Here is a 16,481-nt window from a genome sequence, read left to right as displayed (position 1 = left end):
AAAATGGCTCTGATTTTCACGGTGGGCAGTGAACGTGTCTACCAACTCTGTTGTACTTTACTATCCCAAGCAACTAACACAGTGCTCTGCATACAGTAAGTTCTCAATAAACATGACTGAAGATGATGATGAAGATGATGATGATTTTACTGGAAATCTGCTTTTGAAAAACATCTTTCTTCTCTCCCCAGATCACATCTTTAAGCTCTCTCAATGCCAAACATTCACTAACACTTCTTCCTGGAAGTCACTGTCACTTCACATCCAGCACACCTAACCCCTTCCCCTCCCACCCCTTTACAGCAGTCAATCAATCATATTTATTGAGCATTTCTTATGTGAACAGCACTGAACTAAGCACTTGGGAGAGCAAATATAACAGATTTGGTAGATACATTCCCTCCCTACAATAAGTTTACAGTCTGAAGGGAGACATGGACATCAATATTAAATAAATAAATTACCTATTTGTATATTTTACTTGTACATATTTACTATTCTATTTATTTTGTTAATGATGTGCATACAGTTATAATTCTATTTGTTCTGACAATTTTGACACCTGTCTACATGCTTTGTTTTGTTTTCTGTCTCCCCCTTCTAGATTGTGAGCCCGTTGTTGGGTAGGGACCATCTCTGTATGTTGCCGACTTGTACTTCCCAAGCGCTTAGTACAGTGCTCTGCACACAGTAAGTGCTCAATAAATACGATTAAATGAATGAATGAATAGGTGCTGTGGGAGGAGTGAATAAAAGGTGAAAAATCGACTTGCGAAGGTGTTGCAGAAGGGAATGTGGGAAGTGGAAATGAGTGCTCAATAGAAGAAAGCCTCTTGGAGGAGATATGTTTCTACACAGCAGATGAAGAGGAAGGGCATTCCATGCCAGAAGTTGGAGGTAGACAAGGGGTCAGAAACAAGATAGATGATATTGAGGTACAGTGAGTACCTTGGTATTAGAGGAGCGCAATGTGCAATCATATTTATTGAACGCTTACTGTGTGCAGAGCACTGTGCTAAGCACTTGGGAAGTACAAGTTGGCAACATATAGAGACGGTCCCTACCCAACAACAGGCTCAAGGTGGTAAGGTAGGAGGGCGCAAGGTGATTGAGTGCTTTAAAGCTGATGATAAGGCACTACTGTACTTCCCAAGCACTTAGTACAGTGTTCTGCACATAGTAAGTGCTTAATAATAAATACAATTGAATGAATGAATGAATGAATGAATGAATGAATGAATGTGAAAGTATATGGGCAACTACTGGAAGTTCTTGAGGAATGGGGAAACATCGACTGAATGGTTTTGCAGAACAATGATCTGGTCAGCAGAGTGAAGTATAGACTGAAGTGGGGAGAGACAGGAGGCAGGGACTTTAGCAAGGTAGGAATGGGGAAACACTGACTGAATGGTTTTGTAGAACAATGATCTGGTCAGCAGATTGAAGTATGGACTGAAGTGGGGAGAGACAGGAGGCAGGGAGTTTAGCAAGGTAGGATAGGATGAGTGTTCAGATTAACATGCGGTAGCAGTTTGGTTGGAGAAGAAAGGACAATTTTAGTGATCAATCAATCAATCAATCGTATTTATTGAGCGCTTACTATGTGCAGAGCACTGTACTAAGCACTTGGGAAGTACAAATTGACAACATAAAGAGACAGTCCCTACCCAACAGTGGGCTCACAGTCTAAAAGAAATAGACTAGTGATAATATGAAGGTTGAACTGATGACTGAGGATTTGATGACAGATCAAATATTTCAGTTGAATTGGAGAGGTAATGACAAGGTTATGGGTTTAGGGGGCAGGGAGGATGGTAGTGCTGGCTATAGTGGTGGGAAAGTTGCTCGCCATACAGTAAGCACTCAATAAATGTGAGCCCACTGTTAGGTAGGGACCGTCTCTATATGTTGCCAACTTGTACTTCCCGAGCGCTTAGTACAGTGCTCTGCACACAGTAAGCGCTCAATAAATACGATTGATTGAATGAATGAATGAATGAATGAAAGTCATGGGGAGGTAAGGATTTCGGTGGGAACATTAGGAGTTCTGTTTTGGACATGTAAAGTTTGAGGTGTTGGTGGGACCTCCAAGAAGAGAATTACTTAAGGCTGGAAGAATTTCAAGACTGCAGAGGAGAGAGACCAGGGCTGGAGATGCGGATTTGGGGATCATCCTTCTAGAGATGGTAGTTGAAGCCATGGAAATGAATGAGTTCTCCAAGGGAGTGGATGTAGATAGAGAATAGAAGGGAATCCAGAACTGAGCCTTGAGGGACCCTCACAGTTAGGCGGTGGGAGGCAGACAGAGGAGGTGACTGTGAAAGAGAATGAGTAATGAGAATAATAATAATAATGGTATTTGTTAAGTGTTTACTATGTGCCAGGCATGGTACTAGCAAGCAAATAGGTAAAGCAAGTCAGGTTGGACACAGTCCCTGTCCCATGAGGGACTCACAGACTCAATCCCCATTTTACAGATGAAATAATTGAGGCACAGAGAAGTGAAATGATATGCCCAAGGTCACATAGCACACAAGTGATGGAGCCAGGATTAGAGCCCATGACTTCAAGGCCCATACTCTATCAATCAATCAATCTATTTATTGAGCGCTTACTGTGTGCAGAGCACTGTACTAGCTTTCTAGAAAAAAAGAGTGGTTGACAGTGCGAAAGGCAGCTGAAGGGTTGAGGAGAATTAGGATGGAATAGAAGCTGTTGGATTTGGCATGGAGGAGATAATCTGTGACCTGTGAGAGGGAAGTTTTGGTGGAGCGAATGGGGTAGAAGCCAGACTGGAAGGGGTTAAGGAAAGAGAATTGGGGTTGTGGAAGTGGAGACAGTGGGTGTAGATAGCTCCCTCATGGAGTTTGGAGAGGAACGGTAAGAGGGAGATGGGACAGTAACTGGTAGGAACTGTGGGATCTAGGGAAGTTTTTTTTTAAGATAAGGGACTCAGGAGAATGTTTTGAAACAAAGGGGAGGAAACCATTGGCATATGAACAGTTGAAGATGCTGATCAGGATGCCGGCAAGCGTTTTAATAAGGTGTGAAGGGATGGGGTCAGAGGCATCGGTTGGGTGATGGATTTTGAGAAGAGGTGGAGATCTCGTCTTGATATACTACTGGGAAATATGTGAGAGTGAAACAAGGGGCAGCAGGAGTGAGGGATTGCAGAAGGGGAAATTGGGGGGAGCTTCCAATTGATCATTTTAATTTTGTCAATAAAATCTGTGGCCAGGTCATTAGGGACAAGAGACCATTGCCCTTCCAAAGAACTGATTAGTTAATTGCATTTACACCTACAAACCTAGCTTTATCTCGCTCAGTCAACACACATATTTAATCGGTCACTAAATACTGTCAATTCAACCTTTACAACATTACTAAAATCCTTCCTTTCCTCCCCATCCAAACTGCTACTAATTCATTCATTCAATAGCATTTATTGAATAGTTACTGTGTGCAAAGCACTGTATTAAATGCTTGGGAGAGTTCACTATAACAACAGACACATTCCTGCCCACAACAAGCTCACAGTGTAGTGGAAGCTCACAGTCTAGAGGGAGTTAATGCCAACATTTATCCTATCCTTCCTTGATTACTGCATCACCCTCCTTGCTGACCTCCCTGCCTCCCGTTTCTCCCCAACTCCACTCCATACTTCACTCTACATCACCCTTGCAATTGAATTTGCTCCCTCAGACCCATAGCACGTATATACATAACTGTAGTTTATTCATTTATATTTATACGTCTCCCCCCTAGGACTGTAAGCTTGTTGTAGGCAGGAAACTTGTCTACCAACTCTGTTATACTGTCATAGTGTGTTATACTGTCTCCCAGCACTTAAAATAGTGCTCTGAACACAGTAAGCACTCATTAATTATTATTGATTGATAGATTGTTTGCTTGATTAACTGGCAATGTGCAGAGCAATGTACTGAGCACTGAGGAGAGTATAATAATAACAATAATAATAATAATAATAGCATTTATTAAGCATTTACTATGTTCAAAGCACAGTTCTAAGTGCCAGGGAGGTTACAAGGTGATCAGGTTGTCCCCCGGGGGCCTCACAGTCTTAATCCCCATTTTACAGATGAGGTAACTGAGGTCCAGAGAAGTTAAGCGCTTCCCCTTCTAGACTGTGAGCCCACTGTTGGGTAGGGACTATCTCTATATGTTGCCAACTTGTACTTCCCAAGCGCTTAGTCCAGTGCTCTGCACACAGTAAGCACTCAATAAATATGATTGATTGATTGATTGATTAAGCAACTTGCCCAAAGTCACACAGGTGGCAATTGGTGGAGTCGGCACTTGAACCCATGACCTCTGACTCCAAAGCCCGTGATCTTTCCACTGAGCCACGCTGCTTCATATTTATAGCCTTCATATATATAGTCTTTAAGACTGTGAGCCCACTCTTCTAGACTGTGAGCCCACTGTTGGGTAGGGACCGGCTCTATATGTTGCCAACTTGTACTTCCCAAATGCTTAGTACAGTGCTCTGCACAAAGTAAGTGCTCAATAAATATGACTGAATGAATGAATATAGCCACGCTGCTTCATATAATAGGATATGTAGGCATGATCTGCCATAATCCAGTCAAAAACTTGTTCTGCAAATCTCACCACTGTCATGTACCCCTCAAGTAGCTTCAATTTCCATCTTTGATATTCACTCCAGCCCCACAACACTTATGTAAAGGTTTTTCACTCTCTGAAGCAGCATGGCGTAGTGGATATAGCACGGACTTGGGAGTCAGAAGGTCATGGCTTCTCATTCCGGCTCTGCCACTTTGCTCTGTGACCTTGGGCAAATTACTTGACTTCTCTGTGCCTCAGTTACCTCATCTGTAAAATGGGGATTGAAACTGTGAGCCCCACGTGGGATGGGGCTGTGCTCAACTGCGGCGTGGCTTAGAGGAAAGAGCATGGGCTTGGGAGTTGGAGGTCATGGGTTCTAATCCCAGCTCCACCACTTGCCAGCTGTATTACTTTGAGCAAGTCGCTTAACTTCTCTGTGCCTCAGTTACCTCATCTGTAAAATGGGGAACAAAACTGTGAGCCCCACGTGGGACAATCCAATTACCTTGTATCTACCCCAGCACTTAGAGCAGTGCGTGGCACATAGTAAGTACTTAACAAATACAATCATTATTATTATTTACTTCTATCCATGCCAGCACTTAGTACAGTGCCTGGCACATAGTAAGTGCTCAACAAATACCATAATTATCATTATAATTATCATTATTATTATTGTTAAGCTGCTTGTGGAAAGGGAACACATCTACCACTTTTTTATTTCACTCTCCCAACCACAAACAGTACTCAATAAATACCACTGATTGACTGATTGATTCATTTGCACTTAATTGCCTACTCCTACCTATAATTTATTTTAATATAACAATAATGATAATGGTATTTGTTAAGCATTTACAATATAATTTATTTTAATATATTAATAATGATAATGGTATTTGTTAAGCATTTACTATATGTCAAGCACGGTTCTAAGCGCTGGTATAGATACAAGCTAATCAGGTTGGACAAAGTCCCTGTCCCACATGGGGCTCACAGTCTTCAGCCTCATTTTCATCTCCCCCACCTTCTAGACTGTGAGCCTGTTGTGGGCAGGGATTGTCTCTATATGTTGCTGAACTGTACTTTCCAAGCACTTAGTACAGTGCTCTGCACAGTAAGCGCTCAATAAATATGATTGAATGAATGGATATGAGATAACTGAAGTACAGAAAAGTTAAGTGACTTGCCCAAGGTCACACAGCAGACAGGTGTTTGAGCTGGGATTAGAATCCTGGTCCTTCTGACTCCCACGCTTGTGCTCTATCCACTCGGCCACGCTGCTTCCCTGTCTCCTCGGCTCACTTGGAAGCTGCTTGAGGATACGAATCAGATCTACTAAATCTATTGTACTCTCCTAAGTGCTTAGTACATAGTAAGTGCACAATTAATACCATTGATATAGGTATTACGATCTCAAACAACTATAAGGAACTGAAATTATCCAAAATAAGGAGAACAAATGGATGACAAATGTAGGCGAGGCTAATGCATATATGGAAGACTAAGAACTGAAATAATAATTAATAACAATATTAATAACAATACGATAGTCCTATCTGTTAGATGTTTACTAGAGAAAGCAGAGTGGCTCAGTGGAAAGAGCACGGGTTTGGGAGTCAGAGGTCATGGGTTCTAATCCCAGCTCTGCCACTTGTCTGTTGTGTGACTTTGGACAAGTCACTACTTCTCTGGGCCTCAGTTACCTCACCTGTAAAATGGGGAATAAGACTGTGAGCCCCACGTGGGACAACCTGCTCACCTTGTATCCTCCCCAGTGCTTAGAACTGTGCTTTGCACATAGTAAGTGCTTAACAAATACCATTATGTGTGTGTGTGTGTATTTGTGTGTGAAGCACTCTAGTAAGCATTAGGGTTGATACAAGATAACTGGGTCAGATGCCCAGCCTGTTCCACATAGGGCTCACCACTTAACCCCCATTTTATAGATGAGTTGACTGAGGCACAGAGAATTTAAGTATCTTGCCCAAGGCCACACAGCAGACAAGTGACAGAGCCAGGGATAAAAGCCAGGTGCTCTAATTCCCGAGCCCATGGTTTAGAACCAGTCTAGACTATTTTGAAAACTCTTTGCAAAATGAACATGTTCTTATGATCTTCAGTAGTATACACAACCTCTTTGGATTAAAAAAAATAAAATACAAAAAGGTATCTAAGTCCCTGCGTTTACTTATATGGCTTGGAGGTATCATATCATCATCACTAGTTCTCCTAATTGAGGTAACCAGGTGACTTCCTTGTGGAATTGTTAATTTCAGCTAAGCCATAAACTGAAAGGGTATTTTAAATCCGGTCCTTAGAGACTTTCAGTGACTGTTATCTCTGGTGCTTTATAATGCAACTGATTGTAATAAAGTATATTTTAAACGTGGTGCAAAATCCAAGGGGCTGCTTTAGTAATCAAAACAGAAACATTATCCCAAGAAATACGAATCCCCAAACATGTTGACCAAGGAGCTGTACAATGTATCTTTCAAATCTCAGCAGAAATTCAAAATCCCATTAGGCTTCTTAGAGTTGCAAATAAAAGTCATTACCTTTCATTCCTTTGAAGATTGCATGTTTGTATAGGTCACTTTTTAATTTAAACTGCTTACATAACCTATAAAATGCAGTTAAACTGTGCAATTGTTATCAATCATACCTAGAAGAAATGTAACCTTTAATTTTATTTTTATTACTTGTTCAAAATGCAAAACTTTACTTAAATGCCACTTTTCCAACACTTTTTTTTCTAGAAAGAAAAAAAAAAAATTCATTTAATTGTATGCAATATTCTGCATAAATGCTCATTATTCCTGAAACTCTAGGGAACTCTTGTCTTGAATTAAAATATTATGCTATAGATCCTGGCCTCCTGTTCATCCACAGATATAAGGTCTACTTGTAATCCTGCTGCAGCGGAAACATTTTGTCATCATAAATCATACCTGAACACTAAAATAGTTATTTGCAAAGGATTTGCCGGGATGACTTTTTAATACAGGATAATAGTTCTGGTAGAACTGTCCTGAAGCGGTTATATAAATGTTTCAAGGCAAAGGCATGGTTATGCGTTCTAAAGACTTTCAGATCCAGCAATTTCAAAAACCTTTCTATGTGTTAGAAAAGCCCAATTGTATATTTTGATATGCAAGATCATTTATGTATTTATGTATCATTTGAACATGTCCTAGGAAAACTGGTTTATAATGGAAAGGAATGGCAAGATCACATACTCGAAAATTGGAAAGAGCCACAACTGGAAACTTGGTTGAGATGCAACCAACTTCAGCATTTATTTGAATCTCCATTTGTCTGAAGGCTGCCAGGTAGTGACAAGGACATTTCTAACATGGATGATAACAGGACGAGGGAAAACACCCTGAAAAGGAGACTCCATTCTCAGGATAGGCATCCAGCCTGCAACAGATTGATCTTTTCCCAACTAAAATCTTCAACCACCTCAAGTCTTTTTTTTATAACAGATTGTTTACCAGTGTTTTAGGAAAATTAGGGTCAATTATCCAGTTTCCAGACGATTTAGTTCTTTGCTTCGCCTTTTCCATTTTGATGTCCGTCTCTTGGTCATTTAAATCCTCCAGGTTTATTCAAGCTGTTCAATGCTATACTGGAAAGCACAGTGAGAAATCTAGGATCTGGTGTTAGATTGCAGTTTGTTCCTCTAGGAAACTCTTCCAACTTACCGACTTTGGCACCAAAAAGCAAATACTTCTGCTGACTGTGCACTGGAAGTAGGATGGCAACTAGGAGACATGCTCATTGTTATGAATTACTTTGGGGATTCAACAAGGAAGATAAAGAAAGAAAAGGAGGAGAAGCAGCATGGCCTAACGGATAGATTATGGGCCTGAGAGTCAGAAGGACCTGGGTTCTACTCCCAACTCCCCCATTTGTCTACTGTGTTACCTTGGACAAATAACAACTTCTCTGTGCCTCAGTTACCTCATATGTAAAGTAGGGATTGAGATGGTAAGCCGTTTGTGGAGCAGGGACTGTGTCCAACCTGATTATCTTTCATCTATCCCAAGGCTTAGCACAATGCCTGGCACAAAGTAAGTTTTTAGAAAATATCACAGTTATTATTAATTGAGGAGGAGGAGAAGAAGATGATGATTCCTTAAGTGCTTCCTGTATCATCATCATCAATCGTATTTATTGAGCGCTTACTGTGTTCAGAGCACTGTACTAAGCACTTGGGAAGTACAAGTTGTAAAGGACTATATGTAAGTTGTAAAGGACTGTATGTAAAGGACTATACTAGATGCTGGGGAAGGACACCCATGTGGGAACTAGATATGGGTACCGCAGTCTAAAAATGAGAAGGGGAAAAGGGTGACATAAAAAGAGATGAAATGAAACACTAAGAGCACATTTAAATTTTTTTTTTGTATTGTTCTCTTCCAAGTGCTTAGTACTGTGCGCTGCACACAGTAAGCACTCAATAAATAATAATTATTGTGGTATTTGTTAAGCACTTACTGAGTGCCAGGCACTGTGCTAAGCACTGGGGTAGATTCAAGGTAATTCAGTTGGATACAGTCCCTGTCCCACTTGAGGGCTCACAGACTTAATCCCCATTTTACAGATGAGGTAACTGAGGTCCATTCATTCAATAGTTCAATCGTATTTATTGAGCACTTACTGTATGCTAAACACTTTACTAAGTGCTTAGAAAAGTGAAGTGACTTGCCCAAAGTCACCCAGCAGACATGTGGTGGAGCCGGATTTAGAACTCAGGTCAATCAATCAATCAATCAATCGTATTTATTGAGCGCTTACAGTGACGTAAGCTCTCACTGCATCGTTCTTGCTTGGGCAGCAGTAATTAAGAATGGGATGAGTCTTTGGAAGGAGAGGATTTGGGAGGTTTGAATGACAAGAATAATAATAATAATGGTACTTGTTAAGCACTTATTACGTGCCAGGCACTGTACTAAGCACTGGGGTAGATACAAGCAAATCATCTTGGACACGGTGCCTGTCCCACGTGGAACACACAGTCTCAATCCCCATTTTACAGAGAAACGAATCTCAAGAAGCAGTGTTGCCTAATGGATAGAGCAAGGGCCTTGGAGTCTGAAGGACCTGGGGTCTAATTCTGGCTCTGCCACATGTCTGCTGTGTGACCTTGGGCAAATCACTTTGCTTCTCTAAGCCTAAATTACCTCACTATAAATTTGGGATTAAGACTGTGAGCCCCATGTTGGACATGGACGGTGTCTAACCTGATTGCCTTCTATCTACCCCAGGATTTAGAACGGTGTCTGGTACATAGTCAATCAATCAATGGTATTTTTTTCAGCACTTAATATGTGCAGAGCATATGCTAAGCGCTTGGGAAAGTACAATACAAGAGCAATTAGCAGATATGATTTATGCCCAGTAAACTTGCAGTTTGGCTGGCAGTTAAGGGGACACATAGTAAGCTCGTAACAAATGCCATAAAAAAAAAGGGGCAGAAGTGAAAATCAAAGCAGAAATCACAAACAAAAACTACAATCATGAAGCCCAAGACAATCTTCTGAGTGAACGGTGTAGGCAACATCCCACTTGTCTGGGTATGATCATTTCTTTCATACTAAACCATGAGTATAATAATAATGCTAATAAAATATTAGCATTATTATTACTATTAATAATAATGAAACTAGTTGTATTTGTTACCCACTTATTATATAACAAACAGAGTACTTAGAACCGGGGCAGATACCAGATAATCAGGTCCAACATAGGGCTCACAGTTTAAATAGGAGAATAGATTTTAAATCCCCATTTTGTAGATGAGGTAACTGAATCACAGAGAAGTGAAGTGATTGGCCTGAGGTTACACAGCGGATAGCTGCTGGAGCTGGGATTAAGATACAGGTCTTCTGATTCCCAGGCCTGTGGTCTTTTCACTAGACCATACTGCTTCCTACATTTCAATGAGTCAATCAATCAATCAGTCATATGTGCAGAGCACTGTACTAAGCATTTGGGAGAGTACAATGTAACAGAGTTAGTAGATTAGCATCATCTTTGAAATGGAAAGCTGTGAGCCTGTGTGTGTGTGTGTGTGTGTTTAATCAATCAATCAATCAGCATAAAGCACTGTACTAAGCTCTTGGGAGAATACAGTATAATCAGATTAGCAGACACATGCCCTGTCCATTACAAGCTTACAGTTCAAGTCAGTAATATTGCAGTAATATTTCTCATGTAAACTATGCCCAGCTGTTTATACATATAAGTGTTTCTATATTCATAACTGCATGTCAAAGGAAAGGAAGTGAAACTGAACATAATCCTCACCCTAAAAGCTTTGGCAAAAGGCTTGGTGGTGTCAGTTTTGTAGTTAATGACTAAGGTTTACTGGGTATTTGGGGATTTACTTTATCTTTATTGTCCTTATTCCTTATTAGCATAGAGTAAGGGAAATAATTTGCTGAATTTAAAGTGAATGTTTTCTTTATATCATAAAATTGGCACTTCAATAAAGAAAACATTTCCAGGATCAGAACATTCCTTTTCTTTCCTTTATTTTCTTGTCTACACCTGCTCCTATTTTTCCTTCCTAATTTGTCTCTCCTAGCCCCTCTAAAGCATCTCTCCCTCTCTTGGTCATCCATGTTAAAGAGCACCTGATTTCTCAGGAGATGACACTACCTTTTTCCATCTATTAAGTCTGATTAACTGGGGAACCAAAGTCATGGAGAACTGAATACCAGGATAAAAAAAAAAAAATCAAGGGATGAGTGAAGGTAAGGAAAACAGAAGGAGAAGTAGGGGGTATGAATTAGAAAGGAAAAGGACTTGGCTGTCACAAGGAAAGAATAAATATACCAGGGGCAGAAAGTCAGAAGTGTGAGTTCATTCATTTATCCTAAAGGATTTGTGAATAATAATAATGATAATGATAGTAGAAGCTCATTGTGTGCAGGGAAGGTCTCTACCAACTCTGTTATATTGATATGTTGTACTCTCCCAGGCACTTAGTACAGTGTTCTGCACATAGTAAGTGCTCAATGATATAACTGACTGATTGAGCAATAATTGTCCCATTTGTTAAGCACTTACTATGTGTCATGCACTGTGTTAAACACAGGAGAAAATGTTAACTAATCATATTGCTTAGTCCCATGCCCTACATGGGGCTCACAGTCTAAGGATGAGGGAGAACAGATATTTAATCACTATTTTAGAGATGACAAAAGAGAGGCACAGAGAAGTTATGTGTTTTACTCAAGGTCACATAGCAAGGAAGTAGCAGAGCTGGGACTGGAATCCAGGTCAGTCAGTCAGTCAATCATATTTATTGAGAACTTACTAAGTGCAGAGCATTGAACTAAGCACTTGGAAGACTACAATATAACAATATAACATTCCATGCCCACAATGAGCTTACGGTCTAAAAGGGGAGACAGACATTAATATGAATAAATAAAATTACAGATATGTGCATAAGTGCTGTGGGGCTGGAGAGGAGATGAATAAAGGGAACAAGTCAAGGCAACGCAGAAGGGAGTGAGAGAAGGAGAAAGGAGGGCTTAGACAGAGAAGGCCACTTGGAGGAGATGTGTCTTCAATAAGGCTTTGAAGGAAGGGAAAATCAGGTCTTCTGCCTCCCAGTCATGTGCTCTTTCCACTAGTTCCCATTACCTCTCTTTATTTATTTGTTAGGAACTACTGATTATTTATTAGGTCTGCTATTAGGTAAAGCAATGTCAGCAGAGATTGCAATGCCATTGACCACTCCCTTGCCAGGTAGCTCCATGAAGGGGTTCCTTTCCCCATTCTCCCACTTAAAGACCTATCACTAGATCAGCAGATCCAGCCATGGCTGTGCATCATACAAACATTTAAAACATTTGGAGCAGTAGGCCTGAGCCAGCCTGGTGGATCTCTGAAGAGTCTGATGACTGCTTTGTGACCATCATGCACTAGGTAATTTTTGGTTTTAAGACCCATCCTTAATTTATTGCTGTTTTCCTTATAACAAACTTTCCCACTGTGTCTCTTACCTCAAACCCATGCTTCACATTTTGGGATTGTGAACCTCTAGGTGGGCTAGTGTCATGTCTAATTTATCCTCCAGCCCGCAGTTCCACAGCACAAAGCATAGTACTCTGCACTTAGTGGATATGCATAATGAATGAATTAATTAATGAATGGTTGACTAAATGAATGAATGAATGGATGGATGAATGAATGGCCTCCTTACTCAACTGTATATCAGGCTGCCTAATTTTTGTTCCTGTCTCACCACTTGAAAATGGCTTTCATTTTTTTTATTTTAGAGTTGAGGGTAGGAAGGGACACTAAGACACTTTGGGAGATTCAATTATCCAAGCAGTGCAAGACCTACCTAGTGCAAAAGTTATCCAATTATCCAAGCAGTGCAAAACCTAGGAGAGAGGAAGGTCGATACCTACTGGACTATAATGGTCATACTGGTGTTATGTCAACAGATAAATGCCTCTTCCTTTGTAGCAGAGTGGAGAGTATATGTGGAACCCAAAGAAAATGGGACCCTTTGTCCTCATCCCAAGCACCTTCCCTAGTTTTGAAACAAAAAGAAGACCAGATCAAGGAGAGGGAACTTGTTGATAAGACTTCCTGATCGCTGCTTCTGACACCGTTAACAATCTGCAAAGAGATTGCCCCACAGAAGTTGTTCCCCTGGTCTTCCTCCTTCATCACTCCCTTGCTGCTGTGAGCATAGCAGAGACAACGCAGGTGAGGAACATCCAGTGTTCACTTCCCCCTTGGGAATAGCAGAAGATTTTGATGTTTTAGAGGGGGTTTGTTGGACCTGGGGAGGTAAGCAGTTTTCCCAGTCCTGTGGCTTCTTCCTCCTTTCCCATTCCCCAGTTCAGTAGATTTCAAAGGCAGATTGGCTCCAATATTCTCTGCAGTACTTCCTGGTAAGAACACTGCAATGGGGAAGTGAGTAATTGGGGTAGAATGGGAGAGTTGGAGGAGCAGAACTTCCTTTGCTTCACCAAACGTATCTCTTCTTGAGGGGCTTAGAGCTAGTTGGAGCTTCCCAACTGAAGGAAATGAATTTCCATGAACTACTTGATCTCATGAGGCCTATATCGGTTTAGCCAAGCACCAGCTTATTAAGATTTCCCAGCATTCCCTTGGCCTGTATAACCCTGTCAGAAGCGAAAAATGAAATTATCAGACAGGAACGACTTTCTCCCCTTTTCATTCTCTCTGCCTAGTTTCTGCACATCAGGAAGAAACTCCTCACCCTGGGCTTCAAGGCTGTCCATCACCTCTCCCCCTCCTACCTCACCTCCCTTCTCTCCTTCTCCAGCCCACCCCGCACCCTCCACTCCTCCACCACTAATCTCCTCACCGTACCTCGCTCTCGCCTGTCCCGCCATCGACCCCCGGCCCACGTCATCCCCCGGGCCTGGAATGCCCTCCCTCTGCCCATCCACCAAGCTAGCTCTCTTCCTCCCTTCAAGGCCCTGCTGAGAGCTCACCTCCTCCAGGAGGCCTTCCCAGACTGAGCCCCTTTCTCCCTCTCCCCGTCTTCCCTCTCTCCATCCCCCCATCTTACCTCATTCCCTTCCCCACAGCACCTGTATATATGTATGTTTGTACATATTTATTACTCTATTTATTTATTTATTTATTTTACTTGTACATATCTATTCTATTTATTTTATTTTGTTAGTATGTTTGGTTTGTTCTCTGTCTCCCCCTTTTAGACTGTGAGCCCACTGCTGGGTAGGGACTGTTTCTATATGTTTCCAATTTGTACTTCCCAAGTGCTTAGTACAGTGCTCTGCACATAGTAAGCACTCAATAAATACGATTGATGATGATGATGATGATGATGATATATTCCAGGTATTGTCAATTCTATTGTGTTTCTACTGAGAGTATATGGATCCAAAAGCTGGACAATGAAAGAACAGGATAAAAAGAGCATCCACTCTTTTCAACTATGGTATTGGAGAAGGCTTTTGCCCAAAAAACAAACAAATTGGTTTGGGAGCAAATTAAGCCAATGTGGTCTTTGCAAGGCCAATGTCTCGACTTAGACTAGCATATCTATTTATTTTACTTGTACATATTTACTATTCTATTTATTTTGTTAATGAAGTGCATCTAGCTTTATTTCTACTTATTCTGATGACTTGACAACTGTCCACATGTTTTGTTTTGTTGTCTGTCTCCCCCTTCTAGACTGTGAGCCCATTGTTAGGTAGGGACCATCTCTATATGTTGCCAACTTGTACTTCTCAAGTGCTTAGTTCAGTGCTCTGTACACAGTAAGTGCTCAATAAATACGATTGAATGAATGAATATTTTGGACTCATGAGGACTAATTCCCTGGAGAAGACACTAACGTTAAGAAAAGTCCATGGAAAACGTGGATGAGACAGACCCGCAGCTATATGGATAGAAACCATAACAGCGATAATGGAAGAATTGTTGGCAAGGTTAAGGATTATTGCAGAATATAGGAGGCTTTGAAGAAAATACGTCCTTGCAGTCGCTGTGAATCGGAAACGACTCATTGGCACTTGATAATAATGATTAAATGCTTAGTACTTTGCTTTGCACACAGTAAGCGCTCAATAAATACAATCAAATGAATAATGTTCAGTTAACCCAAGTCCAACTGAAATAGGAATTAAGCAGATAGTACACAATGTTCAAACTCAGAAATTGCAGGACTTCTGCCTTCACACCTTCCACCTGCAGAACTGTGGAACCTCAAAGTTATAAACTGGCAAACAATGACCAGTATATGGGTGAATTTTTTTTCACGTTTCTATCATTTTGGGGATAATAGCCACAGTTAAAATTCCAGTCTACACATTATTCTTTCGGTGGCTAAATTTTGCAACTTGATATAATTTTGTTTGAAAGGGTTGGAGTCTAGAGCCTTTTGTCTCTGTTCCCAGTATTAGTTTGGAGCTTAAGCTTAAAGCATGATTCCACTCAGAATACTAATCCTTTAGACCTATCTTTTTTAAAAAAAAATACTATTTGCCCTGCTTCTATGCAGCTCAGAAGAGGAAATCCCTCAAAGAACTATCAAAGAGGAAGCTGTTATGCAGGTACATTTTTTAAAATGACAGGTCTATAGCTAACTTCCAATGGCCTAAATGAAATCTCTATTTTGTCAGAACTGAACTTTTTAACTAAATCAGAGCTGTGATACCTAACTTAGGTCAGTAAATCCTTCCCTGATAAACACTGTAGGAATCTCACAACTCGAAGAGTTCTCTAAGAAGGATCAACAACTGATATCAGCAGTGAAATCCAAGCAATCACCTTTGAATAAACTACTGTGGTAAACAGAATTTTTAACTAACACCTCAGGTTGGTGATTTTCCAGTTTCCTTGAGTTTAAACGATAGGGAAAGAAAAAGAGGTGAAGTGGGAGAGAGGGAAAAGGATGGGATAGAAAAAGAGAGGAAAAAGAGCTATTGCCTGAGTCTTGTCTAGAATTCATTTCTCTATATTAAATGCTTGTCCTCATCACCTACAGCATTAGCCCCTTGTGGGTCAGGGACCGTGGCTGAATTTACTCATTTTGTATTCGCCTCAGCACACTGGGTAGTGTTCACAAAAAAGCAAGCACTCAGATACCATTAATATGAGTATTATTATTAAAGGAATAAAGGAAGAAGTAAAAGTAAAAGGGAAAAAGAGAACTAAAGAATCAATCAATATATAGTGTACTGAGAATTTTCTTAATGCAGAGAATTGTACTCAGCCCTTGGGAGAGCCCAATACAATAGAACTGGTAGACATAATCCCTGCCCACAAGGCGCTTACAGTCTATAGAGAAAGAGAGTTTATTTGCTAGTAGGGGTTTATAGGATAGCCTCATCACTAAGCCATAAATAACATTTAACATG

This window comes from Tachyglossus aculeatus, chromosome 4 (genome assembly GCF_015852505.1).
Source record: "Tachyglossus aculeatus isolate mTacAcu1 chromosome 4, mTacAcu1.pri, whole genome shotgun sequence".
Taxonomy (NCBI): Eukaryota; Metazoa; Chordata; class Mammalia; order Monotremata; family Tachyglossidae; genus Tachyglossus; species Tachyglossus aculeatus.
Note: the sequence above shows the minus strand (reverse complement) of the source record.